The following is a 19,720-nucleotide window of genomic DNA, read 5'->3' as shown; positions in this document are numbered from 1 at the left end:
TGGGGGAGGGGAAGGAAAAAAAAAAAAAAAAGAGGTTAGAGTGGGAGAGAGCCAAAGCATAAGAGACTGTTGAGAACTGAGAACAAACTGAGGGTTGATGGGGGGTGGGAGGGAGGAGAGGGTGGGTGATGGGTAATGAGGAGGGCACCTTTTGGGATGAGCACTGGGTGTTGTATGGAAACCAATTTGACAATAAATTTCATATAAATTAAAAAATATAAAATAAAATTATAATTTGTGAGATGAAAAATTTTACTGGATGAGAATAATAGCAGATTAGATGTTGATAAGGCAAAGTTAGTGAACTTGAAGACTGTAATAGAAAGTACCCAAAATAAAACACACTGAGAGAAAAAGTCTAAAAATAAATAAATACAGTATCAGAGAGCATTGGGAAACTTCAAATGGTCTAACAATAAGCATATCATTATTTATTGTGACGTACCTACAGGGAGGGGCAGAAAAAAAAGTTCAAGAAATAATGGCCCCAAATGTCCAAATTTGGTGAAAATTACAAACCCATGGGTCTAAGAATTTCGATAAACTCTAAGTACCAGAATTGAAGAAAACTATCATAATTCAATTGCTTAATACCACCAGTGAAGAGAAAAATGTTAAGAGGAGTCAAGGGAAAAAAAAGATAAGGACAGAAAATTTCTCACTGGAAACAGCACAAATGATTAGAGTGTGGAGCACCCTCTTTAAGATACTAAAAGAGAAAAAACATGTCAACCTAGAATTCTCAACCCAGGGAAAATATCTTTCAAAAATGAAAGCAAAATCAAGACTTTCAGACATACAAATGCTGAAAGAATTTGTTATTAGCAAACCTGTATTGTGAGAAATGTTGAAGGAAGCCATTCAGGCAGAAGGAAAATGATACCAGAAGTAAATATTGATCCACATAAAGGAATAAAGAGCATGGGAAATGGTGGCTACATTGGGTTAATGTACAAGATTCTTTTCTTTTATTTTTTTTTTAACATTTATTTAGTTTTTGAGAGAGAGAGAGAGAAGCGCAAACAGGGAGGGGAGAGACAGGGGGAGACACAGAATCTGAAGCAGGTTCCAGGCTCTGAGCTGTCAGCACAGAGCCCAACGCAGGGCTCAAACCCCAGGAGCCATGAGATCATGACCTGAGCCGAAGCGGGACACTCAACTGACTCAGCCACTCAGGTGCTCCCAAGATTATTTTCTTACTACTTAAATCTCTTTCAAAGAAAATTGACTAAGCAAAAGTAAAAAGTGTAGTATGGGGGTTATAATACACATAGAAGTGAAATATATGACAACAGAAATACAAAGATCAGGAAGAAAGAAATGGAAGCATACTGTTGTCAGGTTCTTATGCTATAGGTGAAGCATTATAGTATCACATGAAGGTGGAGTGATATGATAAAAGATATATGCTATAAACCACTGAAATAACAAAACAAAGAGTTATAGCTAATGAGCCAACAAAGGAATGGAATGGAATCATAGAACAATGCTCAACCTAAAATTAATGTGTATTAGAAGACAACAACAATTTTATTATCCCGTATGAAAGAAAAAGGATTTACATGCCCTGTACAAATATTTTTACCTAAGGAAAGTAATGCCATTCATATTGTTTTCCTCTGATGTCTTAGTCTGATAAAGATATATATTTCAGAGAACAAAATGTTAAATATTTTTATAGACCAATAATGCTTTGCTGCTTTTTCCACAATGCACATGAAGGGTGCCTTCAGTAAGTGTGACACATTTTCAGTGTGGTAGAAATGCATATGTAGGTATATTGCTAAAATGCCTTGCCATTCTCTGCCATACAAGAAAGAATTTACAAATACGTGTGAGTGAGAGTGACAATATTGGCCTTCAGTCATTTTTAATTTACATTAAAAGGAATGCATTCACATTATCCACTTATTTCTTACTAGTAATGAATTTCCAGTGATCTGTCTCATGACTTACCTAGAATCTCTGCCTGTCTCGGGTTAAGAACAGATGACATGAATCTATTTCCCAAGCCCAAACCCAACTCCAGAAAGAAAACTTGTCACTTAATGGCCATTTCTCATCTTAACCTCATCCTTAGTAACTTGGTTGCTTCCCTTTTTATTCCCTAAATTGTTTTGTCTGTTTAAAAAACTTTGAGTTTGGCAGTCTATAGCATAATTCAAGTTAGGAAACACTGCCTTAGACACTGTTTTTCAAATATGATTTTTCTTAACTGTCTTTTTGATGGGAGCTGGATGGCAGCCAACACAAGATGGAGTTTACTAATGAGACTAAGTACAGGCACTTAGTGTTCTTGATTGAAAAAAAATTCTACACTTCAGGTTCTCAATCCAGTGCCAAAGGAGGACTGACTTTCAATGAAAGAGTGTACATATCCAGTCATTCCACAAATATATTGAATGCCTACCTGTGCCAGGCACTGAACTCAACAGTGGTGAAATTATGGTGAGCTTATAGGGCAGCAAACTCTAGCTGAGGTGAAATCCCAGCAGGGAAAGATAGCAATGAGTGAAAGTGTGAATGTTAGAAAGCTATGGCATTAGGATCTGTGGAAATAATCGGAAAAAGAGGACACTTAAGTGCTCCCCTCTATACCATTCTATTTTGCTACGCTTTATAAGTATTCTATTTTTTTTTAATGTTAGGGCCACGAATTACTGTTATAACAAAAATTGTGTATTTAAATTGTTCTTTAATGTTTATTCATTTTTGAGAGACAGAGACAGAGTGAAAGTGGAGGAGAGGCAGAGAAAGAGGGAGACACAGAATCCAAGGCAGGCTCCAGGTTCTGAGTTGTCAACACAGAACCCGATGCGGGGATTGAAGTCACAAACGCAAGATCATGTCCTGAGCTGAAGTTGGACACTTAACCAACTGAGTCACCAGGCACCCCCAAAATTGTATATTTTTAAATTAATGCTATAATTTCTTTATTTCATGTTTTTGTTTTTGTTACTCCAATATTATGTGATCGTTATTTTATTTCTAATTTTAAGTACTTGGGTATTTAAAAAATCTTTTCAGGGCACCTGGCTGGCTCAGTTGGTTAATCATTGGACTCTTGATTTTGGTTCAGGTCATGATCCCAAGATCTTGAGATCGAGCCCTATGTTGAGCCCTGAGTGGGGCCCGGCGCTGGGCCCCACATCGGGCTCTGTGTTCAGTGTGGAGTCTGCTTAAGATTGTCTCTCTCTTTCTCTCTCTCTCTCTCTCCGCCCCTCTCCCACTCTCCCTCTTGTGTGAACTCTCTCTTTCTAAAATTAAAATTAATAATAATAAAAACCGTAGATCTTTTCTGTGAGGCTACAATTTCTGGACCCCAAATAAGAAAGTGTGTGTGTGTGTGTGTGTGTGTGTGTGTGTGTGTGTTTGTAGCAACAGAAAAGATGCAATTGTCATATTTCTTACAGTCTGTAGTGTCAGTAGAATTAAGATGGTGTTTATGCTTATGGGGTAACGAAGGGGCAGGTTGTGGTTCTTTAACGTTATTTACTATGTGTTAAAGCTGCTCTCTTTCAGATGGATGCTTAGGGCAGACCAGTGATACTATGCATCTCAGTGTTTCATGTTTAGAACCGGGTCTCTAAACTCAGAAAGACTGGCCAGGAGCCCAGCTGACAGGTGGAACCCACCATGTAGCCACGGCAGCCATACCCTGAGCCTGGCCTGTCACCTGACAGGTGGAATCCACTGATGAATTTGGGCCTTTTCAGCAACAAATTCCATTTTTTCAGCCGGCAGTCAGCTTTGCAACTTTCAGGTGTGACTCTAGAGTGCCATGGAAGAAGCCATTTCTAATGGTGCCCATCAAAAGCAAACCAGTTCTAAGAAACACCACACACAGTCTCATAAACACACAGCCATCGCTTCGTTTGTATTTCATTACTCTAGACTGTTTTTCTCCTGAACGAGATATCACCTTTCCCGGAGTGGAGTAGTGTAAAAAGAGTGACTGTGACAGCTGACAGGTGAGGTGGGTCCTTTTGCAATGCAAGCAAGCTTTCTGATCTTGGGCCAGTGGGCCTCACCTGTCAGCAGTTGCTGACAGCGCAGGGCTCACTGCCAAGAGCAGGAGCCCTGTGACTTTGACATGGCAGATGGGAGTCAAGTATAATAGCTGACAAGTGAGATGGGCAACCCAGGGAATGTTCTCTTGCATTTTCCAGGGTCAGGGTTTATATAAAAGGTCGGTGGCTGTGCCCAACTAGCCCAGTGGCTAGACCACCTTCTGGAGTCCTAACAAAAAGTCAGAGACCGAACATCTCAGGTAATTGGGATTTAGTGCCTATTATATGGCAGATATTTATAAATATTTTCTCTATCTTCAGAACAACGCTGCAACGTGGTGGTCACTGTTTTGCATATGAGAACATGAGAGCCATTTGAATGAGCATCTCAGGGCTACACAGCTAGGAATCAGGAAGGCTGAAATAAGACACAGCTCTATCCAGCTCCCAAGCTGGGTTGTTTCCCAAATTTTGTTGCTACGTTTCCAGTAATTTCCTGTTTCTACTTTTCAATAATTTCTATTTCACTTGTGTAGTGAAAGGAGAGGACTATAATAATAGGAAAAACTATAAATTAAAATCAATCAGTAGAAAGAATATTGTGTGTGTAATTGTGCTGTGTACATTATTTGGCTTATTATAAATTTCAATGGAACATACTTCCTAAATTTGACTTAGATAACTGACAGAACTTTTTCAAGTACCAGACCTAAACACAAACAGAAGTAAGTTTAAGAGTCTCCTTAGATGTGTGATATGTAAATCATATGTACTATGAATACAATTAGAAAAAGGAAAGATGGAAGATGTCACTTTAAAAAAAAGCAGTATTTTTCACATTCTACGGAATTACAGACTTTATTATAGGAAAAAAAACCCTGCCCTTTTTTGGGCATTTATTTAAACACTTTATTAAAACTTTTGAATATACTGACATCAGATCAAAAATCTGTATGGATCAGGGAAGTTAAGAAAAAGTAGAATGAAATTGTGTGATTTAAAAAAAAAATGTGGCCTCCTTGGGGATGAGGAAGGCACAGGTAGTGGGGCCTGGAATGGAAGGAGAGAGCACTGGGCTTTGGGAGAAGCCAGCAGGGAGCAACACCTGTTACGTGAGCTCGGGAGGGAAGAAGGGTCCAGGAGATTCATTTGAGTTCATGGACGTTGGAAGCAATGGCAAGTAGATGCTGATTTTTAAGTCTGTCTTTTCTGTAACAGAATTTCCTTGTAATGGGTGTCGGGTTTTGTCAATCCTTTTAACACATAACTACACTGTGTTACTGGAGCCATGACCTCAGAGACTAGAGGAAGAAGTTTCAAGGCCAGTGAGGGGAGGCGCACAACCCACACTCAGACTAATTGGCATGCTGCCAGCAGGTGGATTCCTTGGTGAGTTCCAGGAAGCGACCAGCAGTCAAGATCACCGAGCTCCAGAGTGGAGGTGAGGGCCAAGTTATCACAGGGGAGTGAGATATCTTGCCACTACATCTCTTCCCTGAGTAGATTACTTGTTTGGTGGTCTCATTCTGCCTCCTGGCTTTAAATACCATCTATGTGCTGATACTTAGAGCTATCGTCAAGCTCCAACCTCTTTCCCACCTGCCTAGCATCACTACTTGATATGTCTCATAGGCCTATCAAACTTCTTGATTTACTAACAGCCTCCAATATTTCTCCTTCTTAAAGTTCCCCATTTCAGTAAATGACATCGTTCGTCCTCACACCAACCAAAAAAAAGCCAAAAAACAAACAAAAAAACACATTACCATCTTTGACTCCTTTCTAATAGGGATTTCAAATCAACTACTTTCTGTAATCTTCACTAATAATGCTCTAGTCAAAGCCACTGTCCTAACTCTGGACTGTCACAGTAGCCCCGGATAGCATTCTCTGTCCTCACGGCTGCCCCCTCTCCTGGTCCTCCTCCCCTGTGCCTCTCAGTCTGTTGTCCACATGGCAATTAGAGTGAGCCTTCTATAACCTATGTCAGAGCAATCCTCCTTTGCTCATTACTCTTCAGTAACTTTCTAGAGGAGGTGTGGTTGGCTCGCTCTCAAGCATCCTCTCAGTAGCTAGCACAGTGCCTACCACCAGAGCGGTGTCTCACAATGCCTGTTTGTTCACTGACTAGGGAAATATAATATTTTTCTACCCAAATGGGAAGGCGGTAGGAATTGGAGAGGTGTGTACTACTCAAGAAGGTGCTATGTACTCTTCAGCAGCTTTCTTTTCAAGGCTAATTTCACAGCAAACATGAGATTATGTTTTAACAGTTTCTGAGAAATGATAGCAAATGGCAAGAAATCTGTACATTAGCAACATAGACAACTTCATGGCTCAGGAAATGAGAAAATGCAAAATTGTGATAGCATAAATAGGGGGTTTTCTGTATATATAGCTTCCTCTTAGCCCAGTCTTGTGTTTATTGAATATTCATTGGGGTATGTTAGAACAGTGAACAATATTTTGTGAGCTTGGCAAAGGAATAAATTGCTGAATGGCTTACATTTTTGCTATCAAGAAAGCCCCACAAAATGGGCCCAAAGTAACATGCACCAAGGTTGATTGAAAAGTAAATTTATTTCACTGACCTTATCAATTCAGCCTCCTTCTCTATTTGCTGAATCCTCCTATTTTATACTTCTCAATGGCTATCAACATACTTTTTTATGAAAGCTTGTCCCTTTATATGTGTCCTGCAATCTCTTCCTTTATTTATTTCCCCTAATCTCTTCTAATAACATTTGCCTCTTCAAACACCTTATTTTTCCACCTGTTTTCTCCTGCAAGTATTTGTACTGAGAGTCCCAGTTACTTCAGCATATTGTGGCAAAGGACCACCTCCTCTGTATGGACTCCTAACCAGTAGACCCCAACTTTCTCACACATCCTTCTGAATTAAGACTTGAGGAACTTTTCTTGATATCCTTAATCTAGTGGAATTTATTTGAGATACTAAAAAGAAATCATAGTAATTTATTGAAGTGTCTTCAAAGATACTTTGCTTACAGTAACAGCCTTCATTGAAACAATGAAGCAAAGTATCTGGACACATAGTAGGCACACAACAAACTTCCTTAGAATGAACATAACGACTGTGAGGGTGATTGAGGGGTTGAGTGTGTGATTTAGTAGTATTTATACTTGATGTGGTAGTTCATAGACAGATGTGAAATTTGAATGCAATTGAAATATGATGTTTTAAGTAGCTGATAACTTTAATATTGTAATACATTTCAGAATGGTTTATGATGTGGGCCATAATCCTATCACAAAACATATGATCATCACCTAATACAGTATTTGAAATCTTGCCAGCCAAAATTATCAATAAGAAATAATTTTTATCCCAATTAAAAGCTAACTTTATTTCATAACCATCTTATAATAATTGCCTTTAAAGAGTTGTTAACAGATTTAATCATTTGTGTAAAAATATTATCTTACATTTTTTAGACAAAATTCAGGAGAGCTATATTTTAATACCTACACACACACACACACACACACACACACACACACACACACACAAATGTATTTTTTTTGCTTCACAGTTAATTGGAAAGTGAATGTCATGGTTAACTTATGGCCAACTTAGTTTGCCTAGAATTTTCTTACTTTCTTGTTTTGCCTCTCTCATCTGTCAATCCACATCTCTGGCTTTTTAAACTTCTTTCCAAGAGACTTTCACTCTTATATTCTTACAGTTTTATTTTATTTGTCTTTCACTTCCTCTAATAGTCTATTGCTCCTTCATTAGTCAATATCACACTCTCATTATTCTTCTATTTTTACTGCTTTTTAGCTATAATCATAAGCAAGCTTGAGCCTTAAAAAACATGCTGTGTCGGGGCGCCTGGGTGGCGCAGTCGGTTGAGCGTCCGACTTCAGCCAGGTCACGATCTCGCGGTCCGTGAGTTCGAGCCCCGCGTCAGGCTCTGGGCTGATGGCTCAGAGCCTGGAGCCTGTTTCCGGTTCTGTGTCTCCCTCTCTCTCTGCCCCTCCCCCATTCATGCTCTGTCTCTCTCTGTCCCAAAAATAAATAAACGTTGAAAAAAAAAATTAAAAAAAAAAAAAAAAACATGCTGTAAAATGTGTGTCTCTCTCTGTGGTAGATTTCATTATTGGTCCAGATTCTTCACTTATCCCTGCATCCACTCCCAGGACCAGCTACATTATTTGCAGGACTTACTACAAATTGAAAATTCAAAATTAAGAATTTCAACATAGCAACAGCAGAGCGTTAAACCAATCACAGGATCTAAGCGTGGAGACTTGTGTGACATACAAGGAACTCACCCCACTGAAGGAGCCACGTCCACAGCCTTTGCCATATGACTTTGCAGTTCTTTCTCTAGAAGCAAGTGTCTCCCCCATCCTACTGATGGTAGGTGCTAAGGTCTGAATGTTTGAGTCCCCCTCACCCCCAGAATTCATATGCTGAAATCCTAATCACCAAGGTGATGGTATTAGGAAGTGGAGTCTTTGGGAGGTTGGTAGGTTATGAGGGTAGAGTCCTCATGAATGGGAATGGTACCCTTATAAAAGAGCCCAAGAAATATCAGTTCCCCTTGTGCAATAGGAGGTTATAGTGAGAAGACAACCATCAGTGAGGAAGCAGGCTCTCAGCAGAACTAGTCTCCAGAACTATGAGGAATAAATGTTTGTTGTTTATGAGCATCCAGTTTATGGTATTTATTTTATAGCAGCCCAAATGGATGAAGGCATTGGGTTTGACCATGTGATTTTCTCTGGCTAATGGGGAATGTGAACACAAATGACATGTTCCAGGTTTGTCTAGATCATAAAAAGGCATTAGATGTCTGTGTTTGTCCGTCTGTTTTTCTGTCATGGCAGAAGGACATACATGTCATGTATGAAGGACATGTCTCAACTAACTCCTGGCCATGGGAGATTTAACCTGTAGTATAAAGTTAAGCCCGGCTGAGCCTGGCCTATACTAGTCAGCCCCAGCCAACCTTCAGACACGTGAATGAGAATAAATGATCGGTAACCTGATCTGTTGGGTTTGGGAGTGGTCTGTCACACAGTAAAAGCCAACTAATCAAGGAAATGAAAACAGTTCATCTAAGAGGCTCTAGCAGACAGAAGTGTTGCGTCATTGATCCTCACCTCAGCTTTTCCTGTCTCACGCCTCCCTTACCCAGCTCACACTGTGGATTAGTGAGTTGCCATATCAAGACCCTGGTTGCTCCCCACCCCCTCAAAGCCAGGCAGTTTCACCAGGCTCTAAACTCTACACTTACTGCCTGCTTCTCCAGTTCCACTCTTGGTTCTGACAGCCTTAGCTCCCTGTCCTGCTAGGGATGTCCTATCACACACACACACACAAAGCATTATTCTATCAAGGTATTTGTTGTGACTGTGCCTTCTGTCTTGTCTCCTTGCCTCTACTTTTGGTGCTTTTTTTTTTTTTTTTTTTTTTTTACTATCTTCCAACTTATAGTAGGATTGACCTTTCAAAAGCATAAACCAGTTTCTGTCATTCCCACGGTTATATCCTCTTGTGGCAATGTTTGGTAATCGGAGTAAGTAAAACTTATTACACAGCTGCTATTGTTGACCTTACATCCCTCCATTCCTCTGTTTTTCCCTATGCTCCAGCCAGATTAGCCTTTCTAAACAATGCCATGCCCATTTCCATCTCAGAGGCTTTGATCATTCTGATGGAAACATGCTCTCTACCCCATCTTCAGTTTTTCCATGATTGTGAGGTGTTCCTACTGATCCACTCCTATTGCTGTCCTGTTTTATTCTGGAAGACATCATGTCTGAAGGGATATTACAAATCAAGTAAAAAGGGGAAAATGCAATGCATAATTTACAGAAAATAGCAATAATGAATAAAAGGGACCAGCGACCAGATCTGGGGCTGCTAATTCTTTGAACATTGAACCAAGGAAAACAGACAGTTAGAAGGCATGACAGTTCCTTCCTGTACTCTCAAAATAGGAGAATCTAAGAGGGCCTTCTGTTGTTTTCCACCTGTTTTTTGTGAGATAAAGCATGAAGTGGCTATTAAGAGATTTTCCTTATTCCTACTTCCTCATGTTTATTTTTGATGAAATATTTTCTCGATTCTGGCCAAATGTCTACATGTTTTAATTTTGGGTAATAGTGCTAATTATATATATATATATATATATATTAAAAAACTTGTATCTTCATAATATTTTAAAGGGAATTATAGGGAGAATATATCAGAAGCTATCAGGCAGACATATTCTTTTTATTTTAGATGTTTATTTATTTTTGAGAGAGACAGAGTGGGGGGAAGCAGAGAGAGAGGGGACAGAGGATCTGAAGCAGGTTCTGTGCTAACAGCAGACACCCCATGCAGGGCTCAAACTCAGAAACCATGAGATCATGAACTGAGCTGAAGTGAAGCTTAACTGATTGAGCCCCCCAGGTGCCCGGCAGACACTATTCTAAACTGGAATTTGATAACATTCTTTGTTTTTTCATTGAATTTTTTTTATCTTTGACCTCCTGCTTTTTTCATTCACAAATCAACCAACATGAAGATAAATCCTTATAAAAATTTCTATAAAATATTCTCTATTCTTTACCAAAGAAAAATAATGATAAATTTTCATTGTTGTTCAGTAAATGGCCAATATTATTAAAGCTTACAGTGATTATGGAGATGGTAAGAATATGTAAAGGATAAAAAAAAAAGTTATACCAAACAATTACCATAAAAGACTTACGTGCAAACCTTGTAAGCCACAACCAAGGTCAACAGGAATAATGATTAGGGCTATGAATTTGACCACAGCAAGGTACTGCCATGTGAAATGCACTAAAGCTTTGCCAAGCTTAAAGAAGGATCATAATTGACAGAGAAGGTAGACAGAATAGAGGAGGGATGGGTTCCACCCCTTGATATTTAGGGATGAGACCGAAAGACTCCAAAACCGGGTAATTATAAGCAGTCGGGCAGAACTGAACTGTCTATTCATCATATGATAAAAGGGAAAAGAATGATGTCCTTTAGTGGAAGTGGGAGACTGGTGCATGGCAGAAGCTAGTCAGTCCTGTGTCTGGATGGAACTAGAGCCTAGGAAATAGTCCCACTAAAAAAGGAAGAACAAATGAGAAAATACAGGAGAGGAAAAAAAACATCATAACTTGAAAGTATCTCTTTTCTTAGATGAGTCTGGGATATAGCTAGGAAGAAATGCTACTTTCAGGGATGAGTCAGGAATGTGTCCTTTGCTATGGTTTACATAATGTTCATTCAAATAGCACATTATACGAATCCTTCCAGTAATAGTCACTAACATTTCATATAAAAATATATGGGATAAGTTGATAAACTTGTTCATTTATTATCATATTATATGTATTTTGTTTATATAGATAAAATGTTTCACTTGTAGAGAATTTAATAAAGAAAAATAATGGGAAACAGAGGAAAATTATGACACTTATGGAGCCCTCAACATAATTTCTTATGTACAACTCTTGTTATATAATTTGTAATTTGATCTTATCGTTGGTGAATTTTATTATAAATTAAATATTTTCTAGCAAGAGTTTTAGTTAAAGACTTCACCTTTTGTTTTATAACCACATTTATTGAATTATGTAGATATTATAGTATATTTAAAAGTTCTTATTTTTCCTCTAAAGCTAAATCATGCTCATTATAGTGCATCTCTTGGTTAGGTAAATAACATACATAAGAGATTTTTTTCAGGAAAAGTTTTTTAGTGGTACATTTTGTGAATCATTAATTATTTGAGATTGTCTACCATGACAATTTAGGTGGGTATAAAATTTAGTTACATCCTTTTGCACTTAAGTACTCTAAAGAAGTTATTTTATTATCTTCTGACATTAAATATTTTGGAGAAGTTGAAAATCTGCATGATTTTTCTTCTCTTACCTGTGAACTTCTTCTTTTTTCTTCCTAGATGCTTACGGAAGTCTTCAATTTTAAGAGTTATTTCTCAGGAAGCTATATTTGTTGTTTACCTTTTCACATTGATCACCTTTACACGTTAACCTCATTTTTTGAAGTCTTATTTAAAATCTTTTACTTATAAGACTCAGTTAGCATATGTGTAACTCTATGGATTATTTCTTTCTCAAGAAAATTAGTGCATTTGATATATCATTTTGTCTGTCATCAGAACAAGGGAGACACAAATTAATGTCAATATTTTCTGCTACTTTAGTTTTTACTTCAATAAAACTTATTTAGCACCAATTTGGTAACAGGCAGTGTGCTGGTAAAGGAAATAAGGGAAGAATAAAATATGTTCCCTGCCCTCAGTAAATTTATAAATATTCTTATGTTGTGGCTCTTGATAATCACAGAGGCTAGTTCTAGAATGTAGAAAAGAGCTTGAATGTCTTTGAAGAAGAGAGACTTAGTTCAATTGACTTTCACATGCTGCCTGAGTAAAAATCTCATCAACAGTCCTGTTGTATGCTTAACAATAACAAAATATATACATAAATCTATGTGCAGCAGTTTATAAATATATCCACATAAACAGATGCTATTCAATAATAGTTTCTATGTTTATTGTGTGGCACATGCTGTGCTAAACCCTTTTTTAGATCATCTGACTTAATCTTCACAATAACCTCATAAGTTATATTTTATCTGTCTTTTACAGATGAGGAAATGAAACTGAGTTGAGTTCCAAGGTCAGACAATGCTTAGCACAAATTAGACACTCAAATCAAAATTTACTGAATAGGAGAAGAAACTAGGACTTAAATCCGGGGCAGTGTGAATACAAAATCTTTGTCTTAACCACTATACTAAACAGCTCATCAAAGGGAAACAAACAAAAATAACAGCACAAATAAAAACAAATCAGTTCTGGCTAAGGTTCAAAGATAGGAAGACTAGAATTAAACCAGTCATGAACTCTAATTCTGTATTCAAGATCAATTGTCTGCTTTCTTTTCTTCCTTTTAAGTAGAACTTTAACTTTAATTAAACATTTTAGCATATGGAAGTTAATAAATCTTGACTCAGATATCAAAATCCCAAATATGAACTGTAAGATTTTGATACCCAATAACCACTAGAGAATTAATAGAGGCTAGATGGGAGTTTTAAATCAAAATTAGGTATGTAAATTTACATTTAAATAGAAAAGGAATTTATGTTTTTTAAAAAAACTATTACACAAAATTATCCTGTATTTAAGCTGGTAGTGATTTCTTTTAATTAATACATGGAAAAAAATAATAGCAGGAAATAAATTATCTAAATAGTCACCACCCATAATGAACCAAACACGGTGATAGGTGACAGCTTACATTAAAAAAAAAAAAAAAAATGAGGGGGCTTTTATGAAATAGTTTATGTAAAATAATGATATTTGTTTTTAAGTATTAATCAAATGCATTTATCTTTATACTTCAATAATATAAATATAATTATATAATAAATATATAAAACAAATGCTATTTTTATGCTAATAATATAATAAATACTTATTGGGGAAAATTTCAAAATAGAAAATGCAAGAACAACTAAAATGTCACTCATGATCCCAATACCCATAGGTAACAGCTGTTGAAATTTTTATGATATCTTCATTCATGAAACACCTAGCATACTGTGAGGGGATGCTGGTATGAGGGCATCAGTAACGTGACTGGACAGTTTGATTATTACACTGACTAGTTTCCGCAAAGGAAAAAAAAAAGATTTGAAGTTTAATTTATATGATTTGTTTTTAATCAGTTCTTTTCTGAATATTCTCTGTGGCTTGAAATACAATAAATAGTATTATGGAATATAACTTACAATGATTCTATAAAGTATAGACAGTCAAGGACAGAAATTTAAGACGGAAGGCCAAAAAGATGCCATAAAACAGTTGTAATGTAAAGAATTTGTATCATTTTTTAACTGCAGAATAACAGTAAATAAAAAAGAGTATGTTACGCATTTAATCCAGAAATTCCCACACTTCTTCCTTCACACAATTCATTATATGGGCCCCGAAGGAGCTTCGGCGTAAAAACAAAGATCTAATTGTGTACTTTAAAAACTGGTTACACAGTTTACCTAGTTTGATAATCTTGAACAACAAAGGAGGGATTTTTCGGGGTGGGTGGGGGCTGGAGTTTGGTTGACGATCCATGGCTTGAGGCATGGGAAAGGAGAGTCCAGTTAGGAAAGCAGTACATTTATGGCAGAAGTGGATTACTAAGTGGATAATTAATGGTGGTGAAGATAGCAGATCTCCCCTCCCTCCTTGGGCTTCTTCTCACAAGCGAGCTTATAGCCCTGAGGAAGGTTTTTTGTTTTAAAGACCATTCTTTCTGAAACTTTTGGTCTTTCTGTGGTTTATTGAGCTAGTCTCTAAGGTTCAAGGGGGTCAAAGCAGAAGATATCTTCTCCAAGGCATTAAACAGACATTAAAGGAACAAAGCCAGTCTGAAGAGTTTTCACAGGGTCTTCTTCAAAGATTTAATCTACAAAGGAGTTTTTTTCCTCCACATAAGACATTTAATGACTTTAGGAGTCTTAATTTATATCTTTTGCCCTTTCAGTAAAATTTAAAACTGATCAAATTTAAGCACATACATTAATATTAACAGTGTACAGATAACTCTAAAGACTAAATCAAAAGTTTGGGGGTAGGAAGCGGTTTATGATAGATTTGTATCTTGATTCCCCCTACATATTAGAATTTTTAGATGCATTAATAAACACTATATATGCATGTATAATAAGAGCATGTGTAATTCTTTCCAGCTCAAATGACCTGTGTATCACATCCACATGCAAACATGTATATTTCATTCTTAGGTTATTTAAAATAACATTACATCTTTGTAGTAAGTCTTTCGGGGTACAGCCAGCAAAAAACAACAAGCACATGATTAAAGCATTTTCACCATTGATGTCATTGCCATAAATAGAGAGAGCCAGATAAAGAATAGATAACATTAATAGTAAAATGCATATTGATTACTATTTATCAGTATAGTCATAAAGTGCTATTGTAATGGTACAATAATGGTTATCTTGGTAAATTCTTATAGTCATACCCATGATATGAATAAAAATCATTTGAGCAATAATGTCTTGTATTGTGAATCATAATATAAATAATTACAGAAGAATAACTTTTTAAATGTCTCATTTTTACTGCATGTGTGTGTATGTTCACACATGCACATAGATCATGTGTCTTCATTTAAAAGCCGTGGCTTCTATAAAATTTAATTACATCTCCCTGCAGCTTTAAATTGTGAGTGGCTCTAAATCAAGTGTGTCTTCAAAACAGGGGCTGCTTCTATTAAATTTAATTATGTTTCTCTGCATATTGCACAGTGGAGGTGTAGTTGCTAAATGAGGGCATCTTCTATGAAAATGGCACAGGAAAGATGTAGAAACAAGCGGGATGGCCTTCATGCTTCTTTGAAGTGGATAAAAATACTGTTGTCTTGCCATAGTCAAAACTCTCTGGAACCAGCTTTAGTAATGTAAGACAAAGCCAAGAAGATTGAATTTTTCATGCTATTTTCACGTATGATATGTACATTTTTGGAAATATTCCATTTATGTTAATTTTTCAATACATTAAATATGAATTCAAATGATTGAAATGTAGAAAGTCTTTTGCATTATATTTGAATTTCAGAACCATATGCGTCACTAATTTCCAGTCATACAAAAGGGATTAAAGAGGCAAAGCAGCTTGAAATTATACTTTCTTTTGTTAAAAAACAAACAACAAAAGAAGAATACTGGGGATTTTTTTTTGTAATTTCCAAAGATAAAAACTTTTCTTTTTCTTTTTAAAATCATAAGTATACATACATGTATATATACATCTATATGTATATGATTTGATATCTCAATAGTTGCTTGATCATATGACCTATTTTTATGAGGGTATACATTTGATCATACATGTGTTAAATATTAAAAGCCAGCTTTTGAAAACTGGTAAAAACAGAGAATTCATGAATGGATCACCTGTAAAATGAGATTGACGCAGTACCTGTTGTTAAGCACTTACTGATTGATGTTATAAATCAGGGTAATATACGTTGCTTAAACATAAAGTCTCTATAGATGCAGGCTAAGTAAAATGGATAATTATTTCTATATGTGTTTCACAATATTCAATAATATATTATTATATAATTTATTATTATTACCATTATGGAATTGCTTCTGGGGGGGGGGCGGTGGCAGGAAGTTGATTACCTCAGTATTACTCTCCCTCAAGGAGATGGAATTTTCAAGTATTACCATTTGGGGGGTTTAGTACTTAGAGAAGTAGGCCTAACTAAAATAAACATTACAGAAGTTCATGTTCCCTAGCTCACTCAATGGAATAGTCTTTTCAGTTTTTGCTTTTCCTTCTTCTATAAGCTAGAGTCCTTTCCTAGAATGGAAGCAAAAAATGGCCTTTTCACTCTTGAGCAAATTAAAGTCCTGGCCAAACATTTTCTCAACTTGCATAGACGTGTAATTAACTCACTCAGCTGGCTTTTTTTTTTTTTTTTTTTGACATGCAGACCTTGTGGTGTTCTGCTCTAGTCTTGAGAGTTACCACGCATTGCAGCAGACATGTTTATTTGCGTAAAAGGACACCTTGTGATAACAGTGGCAGTACTCTTTCAACTTGTCCGTTTCCTGAACTGCTTGGAAATGTATCGAAGACAAACACTACAGATGCAGGTACCCCAAAGTCATACATGTAATCTTTTACTTTGGTTTAAAATCATGACATCAGAGATCCTGCCAGATGTGGGTCATGTGCCTAGATAACCATATAGAAGTGAACATTTGAAATGGCCATCCTCTAATTTAGGTGGAAACTTATAGAAATAAGAGAAATCAGTCTTTATGGATCAATTTTTTATTGTAATCTATATCTACTGGCTGAGAGTAAGAATGGGATTTTCAACTCTAGAGAGGCTATTTCCTACATTAGCTCAGATTGAGAATGCTCTGAGAATCAACATTACAGATTAACAGTTGATTTTGTATTATTCGGAATGTGTGTTTGTTAGAACCCCTCTCATGACATATTTTCTGTTAAATTCATCAACACATCACAATTTAATAGTCATAGCTTGTAAAAATGATTTGTAGATTATTTGTTTAAATTATGGTCATTGGGCTGATTGGCTGGCTGTTCTAGAGTAAATGTACCCAAATAAATTATAAACTGAGATGTTCATTAGTAAATTGGGGGCATGAGGGTAAAAAAGTAAAACCAGCTAGATGCACAGAGCTTAGCTGAGTATGGATGTACTCAGGTACCAACATCAGTTTGGTACTCGCCAGTCTTCATTTTAGTATCTTTTTTCACTAAATAGCAATAGAAAAGGCTCCATTTTTATGGCCTGTAAGAGTGTGCCATATACATAGTGCTATGTATATGCATTAAATTGCAAAGCTTTCCCCATTCCATTTTCACTATTTCTAAATACTGTCTAAAATAAAATGATTAAAATGTCAGTGGATCCACATGCATTCCATTTTTGCAATAAGCATTTCTTTCTACAAAAGAGAAATGCTGTTTAATTTCAGTGTGATTGTGAATTTTGTAAAATGAGGATGTAATAGCATTTTACTTAAACTTATAGCATCTTCTGCTCATATTGTGTTTCAGAATAGTTCCTTCATAATTAAAGTGTCAAAAAACACATTTGTAACAAGAATGATGAAATTCATTCTGAATAATCCGTCAGCAAATAATAACCTGCATTTCCTGCTCTCAAACAGAATCATTTAATACCTTTCAATCATTCGGTTCTTCCCTCTTTTTTCTTTTTTCTTGTTACTCTTAGAAAATAACTTCCTATAACAGCTTAGAAACTATTTTATGGGCTTAATGGAGGTTTTTCTTTAGCTGGAATGTTATATGGTTAGCAAATGTTTCTATAAATATGTAAAATGCTCTTCCCTGAGTCCCCACTGGATGCCTCTCAACTAGAGCATTTCCAAAACAATAAACAAGGCAAACAAAGAATGCTTCAAAATAATCATAATTTCACATTTCCCCCCAAACATTGTTTATTTATTTTTCTATTTTATTGCTGAAAACAGAAATCATATTGAGTGGAGGATTTCCCCTCACATAGACTTGAAGGCAGGTTGACATTTAGGAACTATGGCATCTTATGTTTCTGAAATATGGAAGGAGCAAGTCAGATTATTCAAGTGCATTTTCTCCATCTAAGATCTTGTCTTATCATTGCCTGTATTGAAGTGATACTCATTTTACATTTACTTTTAAAAATGTAAATTAACAAACATAATATTTATATACGTGCATGTATACCTACTGGGGATTGTGATATAATGCACATATGAATAAGCAAGTAATGTCCGGGTGCATAATTGAGCTTCTATCGTGAGAATCAGTTTTCTGCTTGGCTTAATATTTTCATGCTACATGTGCCTGAAACTTAGCGTTCGGAGAATTACTGGATTAGGCAATCTATCTCAGGATGATAAACCTATTTATATAGTACACACATCCTGAGTTCTCGTATCTTTCCTTTGCATGAAGTTTAGTACAATATTCCAACAGTACGAGGCATGGAACTATAAATTGTTTTATAGTGTATCTTAAGATTTTACTGTAGCGCAGGTCAAGCATAATTGTTAAGAGAGAAAAAGAAAATCTTTTAAAATAATTTATTCTTCTAAAAATGCTTCTACCATCCACTGCAGCTGCAGAGTCATAATGCTTTCATTAGAGATCACATCTGGGCTGAATTAAAACAGGAGCCTTTCCCAGCCCTGCAGTGCTTGTCAGGTTGAAAGTTTTTCTCAGAGCTCCTGAAGCCTTTCCAAAAATCAAGGGCTAAGACAGAGAACAGACCTTGTCACGAGCTGGTACCGGGCTTTAAGTACATTCCTGCTATGTTATTCACCGTCTGGCTCTAATTTGGAGGTACATCTCCCTTGTGCTCACTTTATTAACTTACATATGACTAGCCCTTTTGTTTAATATGGAAATAAAGAAAACAGGGTTTGTTGAAGAAAAGTACTATACACTGAGGCTTTTATTTTTCCACACATTCGCTTTTTTCCCCTATATGTTTGCTCTTTAAAGCAATTTCCCCATATTTGAACCACTTGGATAATAAAAAAAAAAGTAGATAATATGGAGAATTCATAACAGACCTTGTTTTCATCTTTATTTTATAGAAAGGGAGGAGGGGGAAACTACATAGATTTTAATGCATTGTTTTTTTTTTTATTTTGGCCATCAATTTTATCTTAGAATTCCAAAAGAAAAGGTCTATCAGTGTTAAACATAGACACAATGATATCAAAGTAAAATTACATAAATTTTGGTGAAATTATTTCAAAACTGTGTTATAAAGTTGAATACAATGGACACTAACTGTTGAGATGTCATGACATTAATAAAGAATGGAAGTATATTAAAATTTTTTTAAAAATCCCAAGGTGTATTAGGAAGAAATACACTACCAATAAAAGAGAAAAAGGAGCTAAAAAAATTATCGGGAATGTGTTTCTGATGACTGAACAACGCTCATGCTCCAGATGATTAGCATTTACTAATCTGTCCACTTGTAGAGCACACATACTTTTATTAAAGCCCCAAATCTTGGGACAAAAGGAAGATACAAATTCTGTGAGGCTCAACATACCAAGAGAGAAACAGGTGCACAAATAATGCTAATGCAATTGCCATGTACTGAAATAC

General features: G+C 36.1%; 1 protein-coding gene across 3 annotated transcripts in view; it reads left to right on the top strand.

Moving 5' to 3' along the window:
* The window catches only part of TRIQK (triple QxxK/R motif containing), a 291,278-nt gene that overhangs the window by 131,101 nt on the left and 140,457 nt on the right, over window positions 1–19,720 (top strand). For all 3 annotated transcript variants that reach the window (XM_040493968.1, XM_040493967.1, XM_040493966.1), the window contains one exon: window positions 16,545–16,707. The gene's annotated coding sequence lies outside the window, so the exon portion shown is untranslated. The remainder of the gene's footprint in view (window positions 1–16,544; window positions 16,708–19,720) is intronic.

Source organism: Herpailurus yagouaroundi, unplaced genomic scaffold (assembly GCF_014898765.1).
Source record: "Herpailurus yagouaroundi ecotype Mexico unplaced genomic scaffold, PumYag 186, whole genome shotgun sequence".
Taxonomy (NCBI): Eukaryota; Metazoa; Chordata; class Mammalia; order Carnivora; family Felidae; genus Herpailurus; species Herpailurus yagouaroundi.
The sequence above is the reverse complement of the archived record's forward strand: the minus strand, read 5'-3'. Positions and strand labels throughout refer to the sequence as shown.